The sequence below is a fragment of the Ascaphus truei genome, chromosome 5, assembly GCF_040206685.1.
Source record: "Ascaphus truei isolate aAscTru1 chromosome 5, aAscTru1.hap1, whole genome shotgun sequence".
NCBI classification, from domain to species: domain Eukaryota; kingdom Metazoa; phylum Chordata; class Amphibia; order Anura; family Ascaphidae; genus Ascaphus; species Ascaphus truei.
This window is the reverse complement of record NC_134487.1, coordinates 130707717-130735123: the sequence shown is the minus strand read 5'-3', so window position 1 is coordinate 130735123 and position 27407 is coordinate 130707717.

Genomic DNA, 27407 nt, shown 5'->3' with positions numbered 1-27407 from the left:
ACACAGACGCACACAGACCAGATACACGCACCATACACAGAGGCACACAGACCAGATACACGCACCATACACAGACGCACACAGACCAGATACACGCGCAATACACAGACGCACACAGACCAGATACACACAGCAGATACATGCACCATACACAGATGCACACAGACCAGATACATGCACCATACACAGACGCACACAGACCAGATACATGCACCATACACAGACGCACACAGACCAGATACACACAGCAGATACATGCACCATACACAGATGCACACAGACCAGATACACACACCATACACAGACGCACACAGACCAGATACACGCGCAATACACAGACGCACACAGACCAGATACACGCACCATACACAGACGCACACAGACCAGATACACACACCATACACAGACGCACACAGACCAGATACACACACCATACACAGATGCACACAGACCAGATACACGCACCATACACAGACGCACACAGACCAGATACACACAGCAGATACATGCACCATACACAGATGCACACAGACCAGATACACGCACCATACACAGACGCACACAGACCAGATACACGCACCATACACAGACGCACACAGACCAGATACACGCACTATACACAGACGCACACAGACCAGATACAAGCACCATACACAGACGCACACAGACCAGATACACGCACCATACACAGACGCACCCAGACCAGATACACGCACTATACACAGATGCACACAGACCAGATACAAGCACCATACACAGACGCACACAGACCAGATACACAAAGCAGATACACGCGCAATACACAGACGCACACAGACCAGATACACGCACCATACACAGACGCACCCAGACCAGATACACACACCATACACAGACGCACACAGACGAGATACATGCACCATACACAGACGCACACAGACCAGATACATGCACCATACACAGACGCACACAGACCAGATACACGCACCATACACAGACGCACACAGACCAGATACACGCACCATACACAGACGCACACACACCAGATACACGCACCATACACAGACGCACACAGACCAGATACACGCACCATACACAGACGCCCACACACCAGATACACGCGCAATACACAGACGCACACACACCAGATACATGCGCAATACACAGACGCACACAGACCAGATACACGCACCATACACAGACGCACACAGACCAGATACACGCACCATACACAGACGCACACAGACCAGATACACACACCATACACAGATGCACACAGACCAGATACACGCACCATACACAGACGCACACAGACCAGATACATGCACCATACACAGACGCACACAGACCAGATACACGCGCAATACACAGACGCACACAGACCAGATACATGCACCATACACAGACGCACACAGACCAGATACACGCACCATACACAGACACACACAGACCAGATACACGCACCATACACGGACGCACACAGACCAGATACACGCACCATACACAGACGCTCACAGACCAGATACACGCACCATACACAGACGCACACAGACCAGATACACGCACCATACACAGATGCACACAGACCAGATACACGCACCATACACAGACGCACACAGACCAGATACACGCGCAATACACAGACGCACACAGACCAGATACACGCACCATACACAGACGCACACAGACCAGATACACACACCATACACAGACGCACACAGACCAGATGCACGCACCATACACAGACGCACACAGACCAGATACACGCACCATACACAGGCGCACACAGACCAGATACACGCACCATACACAGATGCACACAGACCAGATATACGCACCATACACAGACGCACACAGCCCAGATACATGCACCATACACAGACGCACACAGACCAGATACACGCACCATACACAGACGCACACAGACCAGATACACGCACCATACACAGACGCACACAGACCAGATACACGCGCAATACACAGACGCACACAGACCAGATACACACAGCAGATACATGCACCATACACAGATGCACACAGACCAGATACATGCACCATACACAGACGCACACAGACCAGATACACACACCATACACAGATGCACACAGACCAGATACACACACCATACACAGACGCACACAGACCAGATACACACACCATACACAGACGCACACAGACCAGATACACGCGCAATACACAGACGCACACAGACCAGATACACACAGCAGATACATGCACCATACACAGATGCACACAGACCAGATACACACACCATACACAGACGCACACAGACCAGATACACACACCATACACAGATGCACACAGACCAGATACACACACCATACACAGACGCACACAGACCAGATACACACACCATACACAGATGCAAACAGACCAGATACACACACCATACACAGACGCACACAGACCAGATACACACACCATACACAGATGCACACAGACCAGATACACGCACCATACACAGACGCACACAGACCAGATACACGCATCATACACAGACGCACACAGACCAGATACACACACCATACACAGATGCACACAGACCAGATACACACACCATACACAGACGCACACAGACCAGATACACACAGCAGATACATGCACCATACACAGATGCACACAGACCAGATACACGCACCATACACAGACGCACACAGACCAGATACACGCGCAATACACAGACACACACAGACCAGATACACGCACCATACACAGACGCACACAGACCAGATACACACACCATACACAGACGCACACAGACCAGATACATGCACCATACACAGACGCACACAGACCAGATACACACACCATACACAGATGCACACAGACCAGATACACACACCATACACAGACGCACACAGACCAGATACACACACCATACACAGATGCACACAGACCAGATACACGCACCATACACAGACGCACACAGACCAGATACACGCATCATACACAGACGCACACAGACCAGATACACACACCATACACAGATGCACACAGACCAGATACACACACCATACACAGACGCACACAGACCAGATACACACAGCAGATACATGCACCATACACAGATGCACACAGACCAGATACACGCACCATACACAGACGCACACAGACCAGATACACGCGCAATACACAGACACACACAGACCAGATACACGCACCATACACAGACGCACACAGACCAGATACATGCACCATACACAGACGCACACTGACCAGATACACACACCATACACAGACGCACACAGACCAGATACACGCGCAATACACAGACGCACACAGACCAGATACACGCACCATACACAGACGCACACAGACCAGATACACACACCATACACAGTCGCACACAGACCAGATACACACACCATACACAGATGCACACAGACCAGATACACGCACCATACACAGACGCACACAGACCAGATACACACAGCAGATACATGCACCATACACAGATGCACACAGACCAGATACACGCACCATACACAGACGCACACAGACCAGATACACGCACCATACACAGACGCACACAGACCAGATACACGCACCATACACAGACGCACACACACCAGATACACGCACCATACACAGACGCACACAGACCAGATACACACAGCAGATACACGCGCAATACACAGACGCACACAGACCAGATACACGCACCATACACAGACGCACCCAGACCAGATACACGCACTATACACAGACGCACACAGACCAGATACACGCACCATACACAGACGCACACAGACCAGATACACACAGCAGATACACGCGCAATACACAGACGCACACAGACCAGATACACGCACCATACACAGACGCACCCAGACCAGATACACACACCATACACAGACGCACACAGACGAGATACACGCACCATACACAGACGCACACAGACCAGATACACGCACCATACACAGACGCACACAGACCAGATACACGCACCATACACAGACGCACACACACCAGATACACGCGCAATACACAGACGCACACACACCAGATACATGCGCAATACACAGGCGCACACAGACCAGATACACGCACCATACACAGACGCACACAGACCAGATACACTCACCATACACAGACGCACACAGACCAGATACACACACCATACACAGACGCACACAGACCAGATACACGCACCATACACAGACGCACACAGACCAGATACATGCACCATACACAGACGCACACAGACCAGATACACGCGCAATACACAGACGCACACAGACCAGATACATGCACCATACACAGACGCACACAGACCAGATACACGCACCATACACAGACACACACAGACCAGATACACGCACCATACACGGACGCACACAGACCAGATACACGCACCATACACAGACGCTCACAGACCAGATACACGCACCATACACAGACGCACACAGACCAGATACACGCACCATACACAGATGCACACAGACCAGATACACGCACCATACACAGACGCACACAGACCAGATACACGCGCAATACACAGACGCACACAGACCAGATACACGCACCATACACAGACGCACACTGACCAGATACACGCACCATACACAGACGCACACAGACCAGATGCACGCACCATACACAGACGCACACAGACCAGATACACGCACCATACACAGACGCACACAGACCAGATACACGCACCATACACAGATGCACCCAGACCAGATATACGCACCATACACAGACGCACACAGACCAGATACATGCACCATACACAGACGCACACAGACCAGATACACGCACCATACACAGACGCACACAGACCAGATACACGCACCATACACAGACGCACACAGACCAGATACACGCACCATACACAGATGCACCCAGACCAGATATATGCACCATACACAGACGCACACAGACCAGATACACGCACCATACACAGATGCACCCAGACCAGATATATGCACCATACACAGACGCACACAGACCAGATACACACACCATACACAGATGCACACAGACCAGATACACACACCATACACAGACGCACACAGACCAGATACACGCACCATACACAGACGCACACAGACCAGATACACGCATCATACACAGACGCACACAGACCAGATACACACACCATACACAGATGCACACAGACCAGATACACACACCATACACAGACGCACACAGACCAGATACACACAGCAGATACATGCACCATACACAGATGCACACAGACCAGATACATGCACCATACACAGACGCACACAGACCAGATACATGCACCATACACAGACGCACACAGACCAGATACACACAGCAGATACATGCACCATACACAGACGCACACAGACCAGATACACGCGTAATACACAGACGCACACAGACCAGATACACGCACCATACACAGACGCACACAGACCAGATACACACAGCAGATACACGCACCATACACAGACGCACACAGACCAGATACACACACCATACACAGACGCACACAGACCAGATACACACACCATACACAGACGCACACAGACCAGATACACACACCATACACAGACGCACACAGACCAGATACACACACCATACACAGATGCACACAGACCAGATACACGCACCATACACAGACGCACACAGACCAGATACACACAGCCGATACATGCACCATACACAGATGCACACAGACCAGATACACGCACCATACACAGACGCACACAGACCAGATACACGCACCATACACAGACGCACACAGACCAGATACACGCACCATACACAGACGCACACACACCAGATACACGCACCATACACAGATGCACACAGACCAGATACACACAGCAGATACACGCGCAATACACAGACGCACACAGTCCAGATACACGCACCATACACAGACGCACCCAGACCAGATACACGCACTATACACAGACGCACACAGACCAGATACAAGCACCATACACAGACGCACACAGACCAGATACACAAAGCAGATACACGCGCAATACACAGACGCACACAGACCAGATACACGCACCATACACAGACGCACCCAGACCAGATACACACACCATACACAGACGCACACAGACGAGATACATGCACCATACACAGACGCACACAGACCAGATACACGCACCATACACAGACGCACACAGACCAGATACACGCACCATACACAGACGCACACAGACCAGATACACACAGCAGATACATGCACCATACACAGATGCACACAGACCAGATACATGCACCATACACAGACGCACACAGACCAGATACACACAGCAGATACATGCACCATACACAGATGCACACAGACCAGATACACACACCATACACAGACGCACACAGACCAGATACACGCGCAATACACAGACGCACACAGACCAGATACACGCACCATACACAGACGCACACAGACCAGATACACACAGCAGATACACGCACCATACACAGACGCACACAGACCAGATACACGCACCATACACAGACGCACACAGACCAGATACACACACCATACACAGACGCACACAGACCAGATACACACACCATACACAGATGCACACAGACCAGATACACGCACCATACACAGACGCACACAGACCAGATACACACAGCAGATACATGCACCATACACAGATGCACACAGACCAGATACACGCACCATACACAGACGCACACAGACCAGATACACGCACCATACACAGACGCACACAGACCAGATACACGCACCATACACAGACGCACACACACCAGATACACGCACCATACACAGATGCACACAGACCAGATACACACAGCAGATACACGCGCAATACACAGACGCACACAGTCCAAATACACGCACCATACACAGACGCACCCAGACCAGATACACGCACTATACACAGACGCACACAGACCAGATACAAGCACCATACACAGACGCACACAGACCAGATACACAAAGCAGATACACGCGCAATACACAGACGCACACAGACCAGATACACGCACCATACACAGACGCACCCAGACCAGATACACACACCATACACAGACGCACACAGACGAGATACATGCACCATACACAGACGCACACAGACCAGATACACGCACCATACACAGACGCACACAGACCAGATACACGCACCATACACAGACGCACACAGACCAGATACACACAGCAGATACATGCACCATACACAGATGCACACAGACCAGATACATGCACCATACACAGACGCACACAGACCAGATACATGCACCATACACAGACGCACACAGACCAGATACACACAGCAGATACACGCACCATACACAGATGCACACAGACCAGATACACACACCATACACAGACGCACACAGACCAGATACACGCGCAATACACAGACGCACACAGACCAGATACACGCACCATACACAGACGCACACAGACCAGATACACGCACCATACACAGATGCACCCAGACCAGATATATGCACCATACACAGACGCACACAGACCAGATACACGCACCATACACAGATGCACCCAGACCAGATATATGCACCATACACAGACGCACACAGACCAGATACACACACCATACACAGATGCACACAGACCAGATACACACACCATACACAGACGCACACAGACCAGATACACGCACCATACACAGACGCACACAGACCAGATACACGCATCATACACAGACGCACACAGACCAGATACACACACCATACACAGATGCACACAGACCAGATACACACACCATACACAGACGCACACAGACCAGATACACACAGCAGATACATGCACCATACACAGATGCACACAGACCAGATACATGCACCATACACAGACGCACACAGACCAGATACATGCACCATACACAGACGCACACAGACCAGATACACACAGCAGATACATGCACCATACACAGACGCACACAGACCAGATACACGCGTAATACACAGACGCACACAGACCAGATACACGCACCATACACAGACGCACACAGACCAGATACACACAGCAGATACACGCACCATACACAGACGCACACAGACCAGATACACACACCATACACAGACGCACACAGACCAGATACACACACCATACACAGACGCACACAGACCAGATACACACACCATACACAGACGCACACAGACCAGATACACACACCATACACAGATGCACACAGACCAGATACACGCACCATACACAGACGCACACAGACCAGATACACACAGCCGATACATGCACCATACACAGATGCACACAGACCAGATACACGCACCATACACAGACGCACACAGACCAGATACACGCACCATACACAGACGCACACAGACCAGATACACGCACCATACACAGACGCACACACACCAGATACACGCACCATACACAGATGCACACAGACCAGATACACACAGCAGATACACGCGCAATACACAGACGCACACAGTCCAGATACACGCACCATACACAGACGCACCCAGACCAGATACACGCACTATACACAGACGCACACAGACCAGATACAAGCACCATACACAGACGCACACAGACCAGATACACAAAGCAGATACACGCGCAATACACAGACGCACACAGACCAGATACACGCACCATACACAGACGCACCCAGACCAGATACACACACCATACACAGACGCACACAGACGAGATACATGCACCATACACAGACGCACACAGACCAGATACACGCACCATACACAGACGCACACAGACCAGATACACGCACCATACACAGACGCACACAGACCAGATACACACAGCAGATACATGCACCATACACAGATGCACACAGACCAGATACATGCACCATACACAGACGCACACAGACCAGATACACACAGCAGATACATGCACCATACACAGATGCACACAGACCAGATACACACACCATACACAGACGCACACAGACCAGATACACGCGCAATACACAGACGCACACAGACCAGATACACGCACCATACACAGACGCACACAGACCAGATACACACAGCAGATACACGCACCATACACAGACGCACACAGACCAGATACACGCACCATACACAGACGCACACAGACCAGATACACACACCATACACAGACGCACACAGACCAGATACACACACCATACACAGATGCACACAGACCAGATACACGCACCATACACAGACGCACACAGACCAGATACACACAGCAGATACATGCACCATACACAGATGCACACAGACCAGATACACGCACCATACACAGACGCACACAGACCAGATACACGCACCATACACAGACGCACACAGACCAGATACACGCACCATACACAGACGCACACACACCAGATACACGCACCATACACAGATGCACACAGACCAGATACACACAGCAGATACACGCGCAATACACAGACGCACACAGTCCAAATACACGCACCATACACAGACGCACCCAGACCAGATACACGCACTATACACAGACGCACACAGACCAGATACAAGCACCATACACAGACGCACACAGACCAGATACACAAAGCAGATACACGCGCAATACACAGACGCACACAGACCAGATACACGCACCATACACAGACGCACCCAGACCAGATACACACACCATACACAGACGCACACAGACGAGATACATGCACCATACACAGACGCACACAGACCAGATACACGCACCATACACAGACGCACACAGACCAGATACACGCACCATACACAGACGCACACAGACCAGATACACACAGCAGATACATGCACCATACACAGATGCACACAGACCAGATACATGCACCATACACAGACGCACACAGACCAGATACATGCACCATACACAGACGCACACAGACCAGATACACACAGCAGATACACGCACCATACACAGATGCACACAGACCAGATACACACACCATACACAGACGCACACAGACCAGATACACGCGCAATACACAGACGCACACAGACCAGATACACGCACCATACACAGACGCACACAGACCAGATACACACAGCAGATACACGCACCATACACAGACGCACACAGACCAGATACACGCACCATACACAGACGCACACAGACCAGATACACACACCATACACAGACGCACACAGACCAGATACACACACCATACACAGATGCACACAGACCAGATACACGCACCATACACAGACGCACACAGACCAGATACACACAGCAGATACATGCACCATACACAGATGCACACAGACCAGATACACGCACCATACACAGACGCACACAGACCAGATACACGCACCATACACAGACGCACACAGACCAGATACACGCACCATACACAGACGCACACACACCAGATACACGCACCATACACAGACGCACACAGACCAGATACACACAGCAGATACACGCGCAATACACAGACGCACACAGTCCAGATACACGCACCATACACAGACGCACCCAGACCAGATACACGCACTATACACAGACGCACACAGACCAGATACAAGCATCATACACAGACGCACACAGACCAGATACACAAAGCAGATACACGCGCAATACACAGACGCACACAGACCAGATACACGCACCATACACAGACGCACCCAGACCAGATACACACACCATACACAGACGCACACAGACGAGATACATGCACCATACACAGACGCACACAGACCAGATACACGCACCATACACAGACGCACACAGACCAGATACACGCACCATACACAGACGTACACAGACCAGATACATGCACCATACACAGACGCACACACACCAGATACACGCACCATACACAGACGCACACAGACCAGATACACGCACCATACACAGACGCACACACACCAGATACACGCGCAATACACAGACGCACACACACCAGATACATGCGCAATACACAGACGCACAAAGACCAGATACACGCACCATACACAGACGCACACAGACCAGATACACGCACCATACACAGACGCACACAGACCAGATACACACACCATACACAGACGCACACAGACCAGATACACGCACCATACACAGACGCACACAGACCAGATACACGCACCATACACAGACGCTCACAGACCAGATACACGCACCATACACAGACGCACACAGACCAGATACACGCACCATACACAGATGCACACAGACCAGATACACGCACCATACACAGACGCACACAGACCAGATACACGCGCAATACACAGACGCACACAGACCAGATACACGCACCATACACAGACGCACACAGACCAGATACACGCGCAATACACAGACGCACACAGACCAGATACACGCACCATACACAGACGCACACAGACCAGATACACACAGCAGATACACGCACCATACACAGACGCACACAGACCAGATACACGCACCATACACAGACGCACACAGACCAGATACACACACCATACACAGACGCACACAGACCAGATACACACACCATACACAGATGCACACAGACCAGATACACGCACCATACACAGACGCACACAGACCAGATACACACAGCAGATACATGCACCATACACAGATGCACACAGACCAGATACACGCACCATACACAGACGCACACAGACCAGATACACGCACCATACACAGACGCACACAGACCAGATACACGCACCATACACAGACGCACACACACCAGATACACGCACCATACACAGACGCACACAGACCAGATACACACAGCAGATACACGCGCAATACACAGGCGCACACAGTCCAGATACACGCACCATACACAGACGCACCCAGACCAGATACACGCACTATACACAGACGCACACAGACCAGATACAAGCATCATACACAGACGCACACAGACCAGATACACAAAGCAGATACACGCGCAATACACAGACGCACACAGACCAGATACACGCACCATACACAGACGCACCCAGACCAGATACACACACCATACACAGACGCACACAGACGAGATACATGCACCATACACAGACGCACACAGACCAGATACACGCACCATACACAGACGCACACAGACCAGATACACGCACCATACACAGACGTACACAGACCAGATACACGCACCATACACAGACGCACACACACCAGATACACGCACCATACACAGACGCACACAGACCAGATACACGCACCATACACAGACGCACACACACCAGATACACGCGCAATACACAGACGCACACACACCAGATACATGCGCAATACACAGACGCACAAAGACCAGATACACGCACCATACACAGACGCACACAGACCAGATACACGCACCATACACAGACGCACACAGACCAGATACACGCACCATACACAGACGCTCACAGACCAGATACACGCACCATACACAGACGCACACAGACCAGATACACGCACCATACACAGATGCACACAGACCAGATACACGCACCATACACAGACGCACACAGACCAGATACACGCGCAATACACAGACGCACACAGACCAGATACACGCACCATACACAGACGCACACAGACCAGATACACGCACCATACTCAGACGCACACAGACCAGATGCACGCACCATACACAGACGCACACAGACCAGATACACGCACCATACACAGACGCACACAGACCAGATACATGCACCATACACAGACGCACACAGACCAGATACACGCGCAATACACAGACGCACACAGACCAGATACATGCACCATACACAGACGCACACAGACCAGATTCACGCACCATACACAGACACACACAGACCAGATACACGCACCATACACGGACGCACACAGACCAGATACACGCACCATACACAGACGCTCACAGACCAGATACACGCACCATACACAGACGCACACAGACCAGATACACGCACCATACACAGATGCACACAGACCAGATACACGCACCATACACAGACGCACACAGACCAGATACACGCGCAATACACAGACGCACACAGACCAGATACACGCACCATACACAGACGCACACTGACCAGATACACGCACCATACACAGACGCACACAGACCAGATGCACGCACCATACACAGACGCACACAGACCAGATACACGCACCATACACAGACGCACACAGACCAGATACACGCACCATACACAGATGCACCCAGACCAGATATACGCACCATACACAGACGCACACAGACCAGATACATGCACCATACACAGACGCACACAGACCAGATACACGCACCATACACAGACGCACACAGACCAGATACACGCACCATACACAGACGCACACAGACCAGATACACGCACCATACACAGATGCACCCAGACCAGATATATGCACCATACACAGACGCACACAGACCAGATACACACACCATACACAAATGCACACAGACCAGATACACACACCATACACAGAAGCTCACAGACCAGATACACGCACCATACACAGATGCACACAGACCAGATACACGCACCATACACAGACGCACACAGACCAGATACACACACCATACACAGACGCACACAGACCAGATACACACACCATACACAGATGCACACAGACCAGATACACGCACCATACACAGACGCACACAGACCAGATACACACAGCAGATACATGCACCATACACAGATGCACACAGACCAGATACACGCACCATACACAGACGCACACAGACCAGATACACGCACCATACACAGACGCACACAGACCAGATACACGCACCATACACAGACGCACACACACCAGATACTTGCACCATACACAGACGCACACAGACCAGATACACACAGCAGATACACGCGCGATACACAGACGCACACAGACCAGATACACGCACCATACACAGACGCACACAGAGCAGATACACGCACCATACACAGACGCACACACACCAGATACACGCACCATACACAGACGCACACAGACCAGATACACGCACCATACACAGACGCACACACACCAGATACACGCGCAATACACAGACGCACACACACCAGATACATGCGCAATACACAGACGCACACAGACCAGATACACGCACCATACACAGACGCACACAGACCAGATACACTCACCATACACAGACGCACACAGACCAGATACACACACCATACACAGACGCACACAGACCAGATACACGCACCATACACAGACGCACACAGACCAGATACATGCACCATACACAGACGCACACAGACCAGATACACGCGCAATACACAGACGCACACAGACCAGATACATGCACCATACACAGACGCACACAGACCAGATACACGCACCATACACAGACACACACAGACCAGATACACGCACCATACACGGACGCACACAGACCAGATACACGCACCATACACAGACGCTCACAGACCAGATACACGCACCATACACAGACGCACACAGACCAGATACACGCACCATACACAGATGCACACAGACCAGATACACGCACCATACACAGACGCACACAGACCAGATACACGCGCAATACACAGACGCACACAGACCAGATACACGCACCATACACAGACGCACACTGACCAGATACACGCACCATACACAGACGCACACAGACCAGATGCACGCACCATACACAGACGCACACAGACCAGATACACGCACCATACACAGACGCACACAGACCAGATACACGCACCATACACAGATGCACCCAGACCAGATATACGCACCATACACAGACGCACACAGACCAGATACATGCACCATACACAGACGCACACAGACCAGATACACGCACCATACACAGACGCACACAGACCAGATACACGCACCATACACAGACGCACACAGACCAGATACACGCACCATACACAGATGCACCCAGACCAGATATATGCACCATACACAGACGCACACAGACCAGATACACGCACCATACACAGATGCACACAGACCAGATACACACACCATACACAGACGCACACAGACCAGATACACGCACCATACACAGATGCACACAGACCAGATACACACACCATACACAGACGCACACAGACCAGATACACGCACCATACACAGACGCACACAGACCAGATACACACACCATACACAGATGCACACAGACCAGATACACACACCATACACAGACGCACACAGACCAGATACACGCACCATACACAGACGCACACAGACCAGATACACGCACCATACACAGATGCACCCAGACCAGATATATGCACCATACACAGACGCACACAGACCAGATACACGCACCATACACAGACGCACACAGACCAGATACACGCACCATACACAGACGCACACAGACCAGATACACGCACCATACACAGATGCACCCAGACCAGATATATGCACCATACACAGACGCACACAGACCAGATACACACACCATACACAGATGCACACAGACCAGATACACACACCATACACAGACGCACACAGACCAGATACACGCACCATACACAGACGCACACAGACCAGATACACGCATCATACACAGACGCACACAGACCAGATACACACACCATACACAGATGCACACAGACCAGATACACGCACCATACACAGACGCACACAGACCAGATACACGCACCATACACAGACGCACACAGACCAGATACACACAGCAGATACATGCACCATACACAGATGCACACAGACCAGATACACACACCATACACAGACGCACACAGACCAGATACACGCGCAATACACAGACGCACACAGACCAGATACACGCACCATACACAGACGCACACAGACCAGATACACACAGCAGATACACGCACCATACACAGACGCACACAGACCAGATACACACACCATACACAGACGCACACAGACCAGATACACGCGCAATACACAGACGCACACAGACCAGATACACGCACCATACACAGACGCACACTGACCAGATACACGCACCATACACAGACGCACACAGACCAGATGCACGCACCATACACAGACGCACACAAACCAGATACACGCACCATACACAGACGCACACAGACCAGATACACGCACCATACACAGACGCACACAGACCAGATACACGCACCATACACAGACGCACACAGACCAGATACACGCACCATACACAGATGCACCCAGACCAGATATATGCACCATACACAGACGCACACAGACCAGATACACGCACCATACACAGATGCACCCAGACCAGATATATGCACCATACACAGACGCACACAGACCAGATACACACACCATACACAGATGCACACAGACCAGATACACACACCATACACAGACGCACACAGACCAGATACACGCACCGTACACAGACGCACACAGACCAGATACATGCATCATACACAGACGCACACAGACCAGATACACACAGCAGATACATGCACCATACACAGATGCACACAGACCAGATACACACACCATACACAGATGCACACAGACCAGATACACGCGCAATACACAGACGCACACAGACCAGATACACGCACCATACACAGACGCACACAGACCAGATACACACAGCAGATACACGCACCATACACAGACGCACACAGACCAGATACACGCACCATACACAGACGCACACAGACCAGATACACACACCATACACAGACGCACACAGACCAGATACACGCACCATACACAGACGCACACAGACCAGATACACGCACCATACACAGACGCACACAGACCAGATACACGCGCAATACACAGACGCACACAGACCAGATACACGCACAATACACAGACGCACACAGACCAGATACACGCACCATACACAGACGCACACAGACCAGATACACGCACCATACACAGACGCACATAGACCAGATACACACACCATACACAGATGCACACAGACCAGATACACGCACCATACACAGACGCACACAGACCAGATACACACAGCAGATACATGCACCATACACAGATGCACACAGACCAGATACACGCACCATACACAGACGCACACAGACCAGATACACGCATCATACACAGACGCACACAGACCAGATACACGCACCATACACAGACGCACACAGACCAGATACACGCACCATACACAGACGCACACAGACCAGATACACGCGCAATACACAGACGCACACAGACCAGATACACGCACAATACACAGACGCACACAGACCAGATACACGCACCATACACAGACGCACACAGACCAGATACACGCACCATACAAAGACGCACATAGACCAGATACACACACCATACACAGATGCACACAGACCAGATACACGCACCATACACAAACGCACACAGACCAGATACACACAGCAGATACACGCACCATACACAGACGCTCACAGACCAGATACACGCACCATACACAGACGCACACAGACCAGATACACGCACCATACACAGATGCACACAGACTAGATCCACGCACCATACACAGACGCACACAGACCAGATACACGCGCAATACACAGATGCACACAGACCAGATACACGCACCATACACAGACGCACACAGACCAGATACACGCGCAATACACAGACGCACACAGACCAGATACACGCACCATACACAGACGCACACAGACCAGATACACGCACCATACACAGACGCACACAGACCAGATGCACGCACCATACACAGACGCACACAGACCAGATACACGCACCATACACAGACGCACACAGACCAGATACACGCACCATACACAGACGCACACAGACCAGATACATGCACCATACACAGACGCACACAGACCAGATACATGCACCATACACAGACGCACACAGACCAGATACACGCACCATACACAGATGCACACAGACCAGATACATGCACCATACACAGACGCACACAGACCAGATACACGCACCATACACAGACGCACACAGACCAGATACATGCACCATACACAGACGCACACAGACCAGATACACGCACCATACACAGACGCACACAGACCAGATACACGCACCATACACAGACGCACACAGACCAGATACACGCACCATACACAGATGCAACCAGACCAGATATATGCACCATACACAGACGCACACAGACCAGATACACACACCATACACAGATGCACACAGACCAGATACACACACCATACACAGACGCACACAGACCAGATACACGCACCATACACAGACGCACACAGACCAGATACACGCATCATACACATACGCACACAGACCAGATACACACACCATACACAGACGCACACAGACCAGATACACACAGCAGATACATGCACCATACACAGACGCAGACAGACCAGATACATGCACCATACACAGACGCACACAGACCAGATACACGCACCATACACAGATGCACCCAGACCAGATATACGCACCATACACAGACGCACACAGACCAGATACATGCACCATACACAGACGCACACAGACCAGATACACACACCATACACAGATGCACACAGACCAGATACACACACCATACACAGACGCACACAGACCAGATACACGCACCATACACAGACGCACACAGACCAGATACACGCATCATACACAGACGCACACAGACCAGATACACACACCATACACAGACGCACACAGACCAGATACACACAGCAGATACATGCACCATACACAGATGCACACAGACCAGATACACGCACCATACACAGACGCACACAGACCAGATACACACACCATACACAGACGCACACAGACCAGATACACGCGCAATACACAGACGCACACAGACCAGATACACGCACCATACACAGACGCACACAGACCAGATACACACAGCAGATACACGCACCATACACAGACGCACACAGACCAGATACACGCACCATACACAGACGCACACAGACCAGATACACACACCATACACAGACGCACACAGACCAGATACACACACCATACACAGATGCACACAGACCAGATACACGCACCATACACAGACGCACACAGACCAGATACACGCACCATACACAGATGCACACAGACCAGATACACGCACCATACACAGACGCACACAGACCAGATACACGCACCATACACAGACGCACACAGACCAGATACACGCACCATACACAGACGCACACAGACCAGATACACGCACCATACACAGACGCACACAGACCAGATACACACGCAATACATAGACGCACACAGACCAGATACACGCACAATACACAGACGCACACAGACCAGATACACGCACCATACACAGACGCACACAGACCAGATACACGCACCATACACAGACGCACACAGACCAGATACACACACCATACACAGATGCACACAGACCAGATACACGCACCATACACAAACGCACACAGACCAAATACACACAGCAGATACACGCACCATACACAGACGCACACAGTCCAGATACACACAGCAGATACAGACGCACACAGACCAGATACACACAGCAGATACAGACACACACATTCTAGATACAAGCACCATACACACACACCCCCCAAAATCCAGCTGTACAAACTAATCAATGCAGATAAAGATGTGCAAGGCCTCAAATCAAGTTTAAAAGGGGTGGGTGGTGTGGCAGCCCTGCGGTGCCAACTTTCTGCCCTTACACCTTCAGATATGTGAAAGAATGTAACATACAGTAACCGTTTATACAGCTTTATCACATAGAATAAATAATAGTGTGAGTGACCTTCGGGTTGCCAGGTGTCCATTTTTTTGCCGATCTGTCTGGTAAAAAATGAGAGGTAATACCGGACATGTATGTGTCCAGTATTTTCCCTCTCCGGATGTGCGAGCAGCGGGAGTGTGAAGGGTGCAGCGTCCCCACTCGATGGCTGCGATTATACCATAAAATGTCTGTGGTGTTTCCCGTTGCGTCAAAACAAATTTTGAAAAAGCATCAACTGTCTCCCGCTTTGGGCAGTGGATATTCACAGTTGAGTAGAAAATAAAATGGAAAAAAATAAACATCCCCGCCAGGAATCGAACCCTGGTACACTATGCTAATGGCCTGGAGCATAACCACTGAGCTACAGTACAAGACTTTCTGATGTTTTTCTAGTGAATAAAGGCATAGAAACCTACTGACATTACAGTGTTCATAGCCGCACGGCTATTCGCACTCAGTAGGAAATAAAATGGAAAAAAAAAAGACAGAACACTCTCCTATTGACATTCTATACCCCCTGCATCTGTAATCAGCGCGGCTTTAGGCTGAGTCCCCAGTCAGCATTGTGACACGCGCCCGGCGGGGGGGCGGCGCATGCACAGCGCTAGTCCGCGATCTGCGGTCTGAGGGGAGAGAGAAAGTTTGTGACGGGAGGGGGTGTGGCGGTAGGTTTGCGGGGGCGTGGCCATGACGTCCCACGGCTGGTTCGCCCTCATTAGGTGAACCGCTTACGGACGCGCTTGGAGGCGGCAAATTCAATTTTGCTTGCTCTGCAAGCGTCTCAAGCCCCGATGCTCACCCTGGCCAGACACATAAGGCCTCGTCCAGGATTCCTGCTAGCGTGCGGAGGCGCGCTGAGGCTCAAGGAAAGCGGGTGCTTTCCCTGGCCTTAGACAGCGCGCCGTCCTGGGGTGGCATCGGGGGCGTGTCGGCGGGCGGGCCAGTGACGTCACGGAGCTGGTTCGCCCTCATTCGGCGAACCGCTCACCTGACCGGACCTGCGCGCCGGCAAGCGGGGAAATGTAAAATTTCCCTAAGACCTACGCTTCCGCAAGCGCGCAGAAGCGTAGGCGAGCCTCTACTAAAGCTGCTCTCATTGTGGCTGTAGGGGCTCAGTGCCGAGCGGAAGCGCGCCTCCACCCGCAAGCACTAAACATGGACGCGGCATTATGCATAATGATGTATACCAATTATAAACTGGGTTACGATATATGTGCTGTACACCATTGATCTTAATCAGGGCCGCCAACAGCGGGGGAGAAAGGGTACTGGCGTCCCTGGCCCCGTGGGTCACGCGCGGCCGGGCGCCTGTTAATTAAAAAAAATAAATCCCTGAAAAAAAATCGCGTTGTCTCCCTGTGGTAGCGCCGGAAGTAGTCTGGGTTAAGCTTCCGGTACGCCGGCGTCAGAGGGAGCCCCGTTTCGCGTGGGACCTGCATTGCGAGACAGGTGCTTCATGGCCGGTGTCAACTGCTCTGACCCCCCCCCCCCATCGGGCCAGCATCAGCCCCACCCCCGCAGCACACTGGTGCGCGCGTGAGCAGTGGCGTGAGGCCTGCAGCGAGGCTGGCGGCAACTGCTGTGACCAGCTACCGGGCCCCCCGCTGCACCGCCACACCCCCCCTCTGCACCGCCACCCCTCCCCCCGCATGACAGGGCTGTCCCGTCAACGCCCCGCAGCCGCTAGACAACCCACGCAGCCGCGGGAAACCCCCGTGGGTTATTTTTTTAATATTTATTTTAAACACACCCAAAAATCAGACTTACCAGCAGGGGGGGGGGGGGGGTGCGGCATGAGGTGCTTGTGAGTGGTGGCAGCGGTACTGGGGGTGGGGGAACAATGCTGCGGGTGGGGGGGCGGCAGTACGGGGGTTTCCCGCAGCTGCGTGGGTTGTCTAGCGGCTGCGGGGGGTGACGGGACAGCCCTGTCATGCGGGGGGAGGGGTGGCGGTGCAGAGGGGGGGTGTGGCGGTGCAGCGGGGGGCCCGGTGGCTGGTCACAGCAGTTGCCGCCAGCCCCGCTGCAGGGATCACGCCACTGTTCACGCGCGCACCAGTGTGCTGCGGGGGTGGGGCTGATGCTGGCCCAATGGGGGGGGTCAGAGCAGTTGACACCGGCCATGAAGCACCTGTCTCGCGATGCAGGTCCCACGTGAAACAACATGTTTAGTGCTTGCGGCCGGAAGCGCGCTTCCGCTCGGCACTGAGCCCCTACAGCCGCAATGAGAGCGGCTTTAGTAGGGGCTCGCCTACGCTTCTGCGCGCTTGCGGAAGCGTAGGTCTTAGGGAAATTTTACATTTCCCCGCTTGCCGGCGCGCAGGTCCGGTCAGGTGAGCGGTTCGCCGAATGAGGGCGAACCAGCTCCGTGACGTCACTGGCCCGCCCGCCGACACGCCCCCTATGCACCCCCGGACGGCGCACTGTCTAAGGCCAGGGGAAGCACCCGCTTTCCCTGAGCCTCAGCGCGCCTCCGCACGCTAGCAGGAACCCTGGCCGAGGCCTTATGTGTCTGGCCAGGGTGAGCATCGGGGCTTGAGATGCTTGTAGAGCAAGAAAAATTGAATTTGCCGCCTCCAAGCGCGTCACGTAAGCGGTTCACCTAATGAGGGCGAACCAGCTCAGTGCCGTTGTGGCCACGCCCCCAGATGAGCGTGCACCTAGCCACAAATTGCACGGCCGAGCAGGGCGCAGCGCTCGTGTGCCAGCACGCCACGCTCCCTCTCAGGCTTTGAGAGTTTGAGATTGGCATTTGTGACGGAGGCGTGGCCACGCCCCCGCCGGCGGTTCAGCCAATGAGGGCGAACCAGCCGTGGGACGTCATGGCCACGCCCCCGCAAACCTACCGCCACACCCTCTCCCGTCACAAACTTTCTCTCTCCCCTCAGACCGCAGATCGCGGACTAGCGCTGTGCATGCGCCGCCCCCCCGCCGGGCGCGTGTCACAGTGCTGACTGGGGACTCAGCCTAAAGCCGCGCTGATTACAGATGCAGGGGGTATAGAATGTCAATAGGGGAGTGTTCTGTCATTTTTTTTTTCCATTTATTTCCTACTGAGTGCGAATAGCCGTGCGGCTATGAACACTGTAATGTCAGTAGGTTTCTATGTCTTTATTCACTTCAAAACATCAGAAAGTCTTATAGCTCAGTGGTTATGCTCCAGGCCATTAGCAGAATGGACCAGGGTTCGATTCCTGGCGGGGATGTTTATTTTTTTCCATTTTATTTTCTACTTAGTGCGAATAGCCGTGCGGTTATTTGCACTCAACTCTGAATATCCACTGCCCCCGCTTTGCAGTAGCAAGCAGGGAGACCGTTGAATTTGGTATAAGCAGTTATCACGTTTGTATGAAACTTGTTTTTTGCGACGCGCGGTGTCGCTATGGGAGACACCACAGGCGTTTTTTGGTAAAATCGCAGTCTTACCTCTGATTCAGAAGCAGGCTGCAGCGTCTGATAACCAGGGAAACGGGCATCATCCCCCCTCCCAGCCAAGGAGATGACTAACCAATGGGAGGGCTCAACGTCATGCACAGCTCCCCCATTAGCATGCTGGAAAATGTAGTTTCCTCCCAGCTTTGCATGTGGGAGAGGAGAGAAGAGTTCCACTCTGTCCCTGCCACCACAGATAAGATACCAGGAGGGGGAGAGGATGAAAAAGGGGGATGAGGAGGTGGTGAGGAAGGAGGATGAGGATGAGGAAGTGGTGAGGAAGGAAGAGGGTGGTGGTGAGGAAGGAGGAGGAGTGGGGGTGAAGGTGAGGGAAGAGGTGAGGGAGGAGAGGAGGGGGGTGAAGGTGAGGGAGGAGAGGAGGGGGGTGAAGGTCAGGGAGGGGGGTGAGAAGAGGAGAAGGGTGAGAAGAGGAGAAGGGGGGTGAAGGTGAGGGAGGAGGAGGGATGAAGGTGAGGGAGGAGGAGGGGTGAAGGTGAGGGAGGAGAAGGAGAGGAGGGGTGAAGGTGAGGGAGGAGGAGGGGAGGGGGTGAAGGTGAGAAAGGAGGAGGTGGAGGGGAAGTGATGGTGAGGAAGGAGGAGGGGGTGGTGGTGTGAGAGGATGAGGGGGGAAAGGATGACGGGGGTTGCAACAATCTGGGAAGTAGTGGGAGAGAAGCATTAAGATCAGTATAGCTCACCGTGTATGGCTGTAGTTATGTTATTTATAAATTATCTACTCTGTTATGTCATTTTTTTCCTAAATTTCACACCACGTATGCACCAATTTGCACTATTTCATGTTCTATTTCGTATAAAATGCAGAGAAGGCGCTCAATCCCCAAACCCCTCCCCAATTTTTTTTTACTAAATAGAATATGAAATGCTGCAAATTGGTGCAAACTTAGTGAGTGAAATTTAGAAAAAATTACATAACGGTCTGAGAATTTATAAATTTCATACTTTCCCATCGGATTTTCGAGCACGCCGCATTTTTCACCGTTGTGTCCAGTATTGTTTGAGAAGCCATCTGGCAAACCTAGTGACCATGTCAGTCAAAAGACATGAAAAGTGCACACAAAATTGCCAATTGTGTGATATGATATATTGAAATTCTCAAAACAAATAGTAAGTATTGTTCTCACAAAGGCAAATTCAAAACAAACTTGTCAGAAATGCAGAAGGTACAGTATAACACTGTCCCAGGACTATTCCTTGCAAAGTACAGCAGGACACGGGCTGCCAGCATAATCCCAACGAGCAGCTGAGAGACAGCATTGATCGAAAGTACCAGGAACCAAAGCACGGATGGTAAGGAAGGACTGCGAGTGTCCAAATGAGCTGCAAAGAAGCGGGCAGCCTCCCTACACGTTTGTGACGGTGCTCGTCTCAAATCAGGAGGCGGACTCACAGGGCTGAGATAGGGATGCAAATAAACCGACCCCAACCCAGGGACAGTCCTGTAAGAGTATCTGTAGTCGGTATGGAAGCAGGGGTCAGGGCTGGCGGCAGAGGTGCAAAGTCGAGGAGGCAAGCAGAGGTCAGGGCAGGTGGAAGGCAGCAAGGTCGGGGTTACGGTCCGAGGTCAGCAACAGGAATTCAAAACAGGCCAGAGGATAAGGTGTAACTGCAAAAACCGACAGGAGCTGCTAACGCACAGTACTTTGCTCTGCGACTCCGTATGGTAACTGCAGCCTTATAAAGCAGGCTGCCAGTACCCAAAATGGCCACAGAGAGCAGAAAGGGCAGGAGAGAGAGAGAACCTGGACCGTAGTGTAAACCCGGCACGGATCAAGCAGAATCCTCACAGCGTTTCAGCGATTTACCCCTTCTTCAGAGAGGTTTCTCACTTAAATAGTGCCCATGTCCAACCACATGATTAAAAAATAAAATAGTAATTTTAATGAATACATTAGCAATGAGGTAAAACAATTATGGACTTCATCTTTATTCATATCAATATTTATAGGTATATAATTGATATAGGTTCTGGTTGGATTAGCACTCCTCACGGTGTAAATAAGAGACACAAATATATAAATATGCAATTATAAAATACATACAATACAACAGAACTCATTATTTATAATATAAAAGTAATGATATATTTAATGAGGAATATCCATATGGGAAAATAAAAAAGATATTGTATGTGAAGCTGAAAAGAGAGAAAAATAGGGAAAAATATGTATATATGCACACTGTCTTGTATGCTGCAGTTCCAGATCCAAAGTTTTGGAGAAATGCGAGTTTAAAGAAATCTAAATGTGAGTGCAATACTTACCCAGCAAGCAGTCTATTGTGTGCTAGGATGTACTACTCTACTGTATGTCTTTTTCGCTCTCTTTTTGGCGCTGTTATAATTAGAAAATGCAATACTTACAATTGATACCCTTAAATATTTAAGAAATATATTAAGGTACCTGGACTGGTATATTAACTTAATAATTCCGTCTGCCACCAACCACACCTAGGAGGTAGGTTTCATTCAACCATAATTATGACCTAAGTCAGGTCACTGGAACATACAGTACTGCAGCAAACCTAATCTTATTCATGATTCTTAAAATAATTGCAGTGGCCAAACTGGTTGGACAAAAATAGAATGCTGTAAATTATATGTAATTAAGTATTGTATTAAGTATTGTATTGTATGTCTTTATTTATATAGCGCCATAAATGTACATAGCGCTTAACAGTAATAATACATATCATATAAATAACAAATAATATAAATAACAGGTCATGGGAATAAGTGCTTCAGACATAAAAGTAACATTAAGGAAGAGGAGTCCCTGCTCCGAGGAGCTTACAATCTAATTGGTAGGTAGGGAGAACGTATAGAGACAGTAGGAGGGAATTCATGTGTCCAGGATTATCCAGTGCTATTCATATGCATCTTTAAGCAGATGTGTCTTAAGGTGGGTCTAAAAGGTGGATAGAGAGGGTGCTAGTCGGGTATTGAGGGGAAGGGCATTCCAGAGGTGTGGGGCAGTCAGTTAGAAAGGTTTAAGGCGGGAGGGAGCTTTAGATACAAAGGGGGTAGAAAGAAGACATCCTTGAGAAGAACGCAAGAGTCTGGATGGTGCATAGTGAAAAATTAGGGCTGAGATGTAAGGAGGGGCAGAAGAGTGTAAAGCTTTAAAAGTGAGGAGAAGAATGGAGTGGGAGATGTGCGATTTGATCGGAAGCCAGGAGAGGGATTTCAGGAGGGGAGACGCTGAGACAGATCTCGGAAAGAGTAGAGTGATTCTGGCAGCAGCGTTTAGGATAGATTGTAGGGGAGACAGGTGAGAGGCAGGAAGGCCGGACAGCAGGAGGTACAGTAATCGAGACGAGTCATTAAGTAATATTATATGTAAATTATATGTAACCCCTCTTTTTTTAGCCCTCAGACTTATGACTACTCTCTGAGCCCCAATCAATAACTTAGTGGCCCATGTGTGGCCTATGGAAGTTTGAATGGGTTTACTATACCCTTAATAACCTGGCAACCTGTGATCCTCAGCAGAGTAACTAGAATAAGAGGCTATAACTGGATACAAACTGGATTTGTGCCTCTAGGCGTGTATATACACTTTGTGTGCCTATTTACCAGGTTTACATCATTATATACTACTGGCAGTGTACTACTCACATTTGAACTTAATATGCAATTGACTTGTATTATACCAATCGGTACAAAGTATAGGAGCATGTGATTTACTATTTTAGTATTTATTTTACTTCCAAGCTATCCAAAAACACAGGTTCTATATATACCTTATATCCTAGTCTATAGTCACTTATATGTGACTTCAAATGTATAGGATGATTGCTACTTTACTAATGTTTAGCTTTATTTGTGCCATTACAATGTGGACAAGATACATAGATAAATAAGAACAACACAGGATAACCTTATATATTTGTTTGTATTTTTGTGTTTTGTTCACCAATTGCCCATCGATTCTATCCCACCAATTTTGAGACTTTCTTTTAGATGTTGATTTAATAAACTATTTTAATATACACTCACTTACACTAGACACACCGAGTGCTTTCAAGAGGGATTTCTTTCTTTTGTTGTAATCCATCCCCCTTAATAACCAGGCAACCTGTGTTCCTCAGCAGAGGATCACCACATAGAACATACATAATAATACAATTCCCAATAACGCTGCGCACGTGTAAGTCAGTGTCAGTAGGGCTTTAGCCTCCCTGGGTCCTGGGTATATTGGCTTTTGTGATGGTACCAGCATTGTGTACTAACTATTGCAGCCTGTACTTTGAAAAGGGTGATTCAGCATCGCTGTGCTTTGTAGCCGTTGAGGGTCCCCTCCGAAGGCACTTGACCTGTCGATCGTGTCTTGACTGTAATCCGCTCTCCTGCTGCTACGTGCACACACTGAAATCCTCAACCACATCTGATAGCCCTCAGGTCTGCGCAGATCTGATTCAACATGGCCTCCCCCCTTTTTAAACGCCCCTCTCCTTCATGGTCACTCCTCTTCC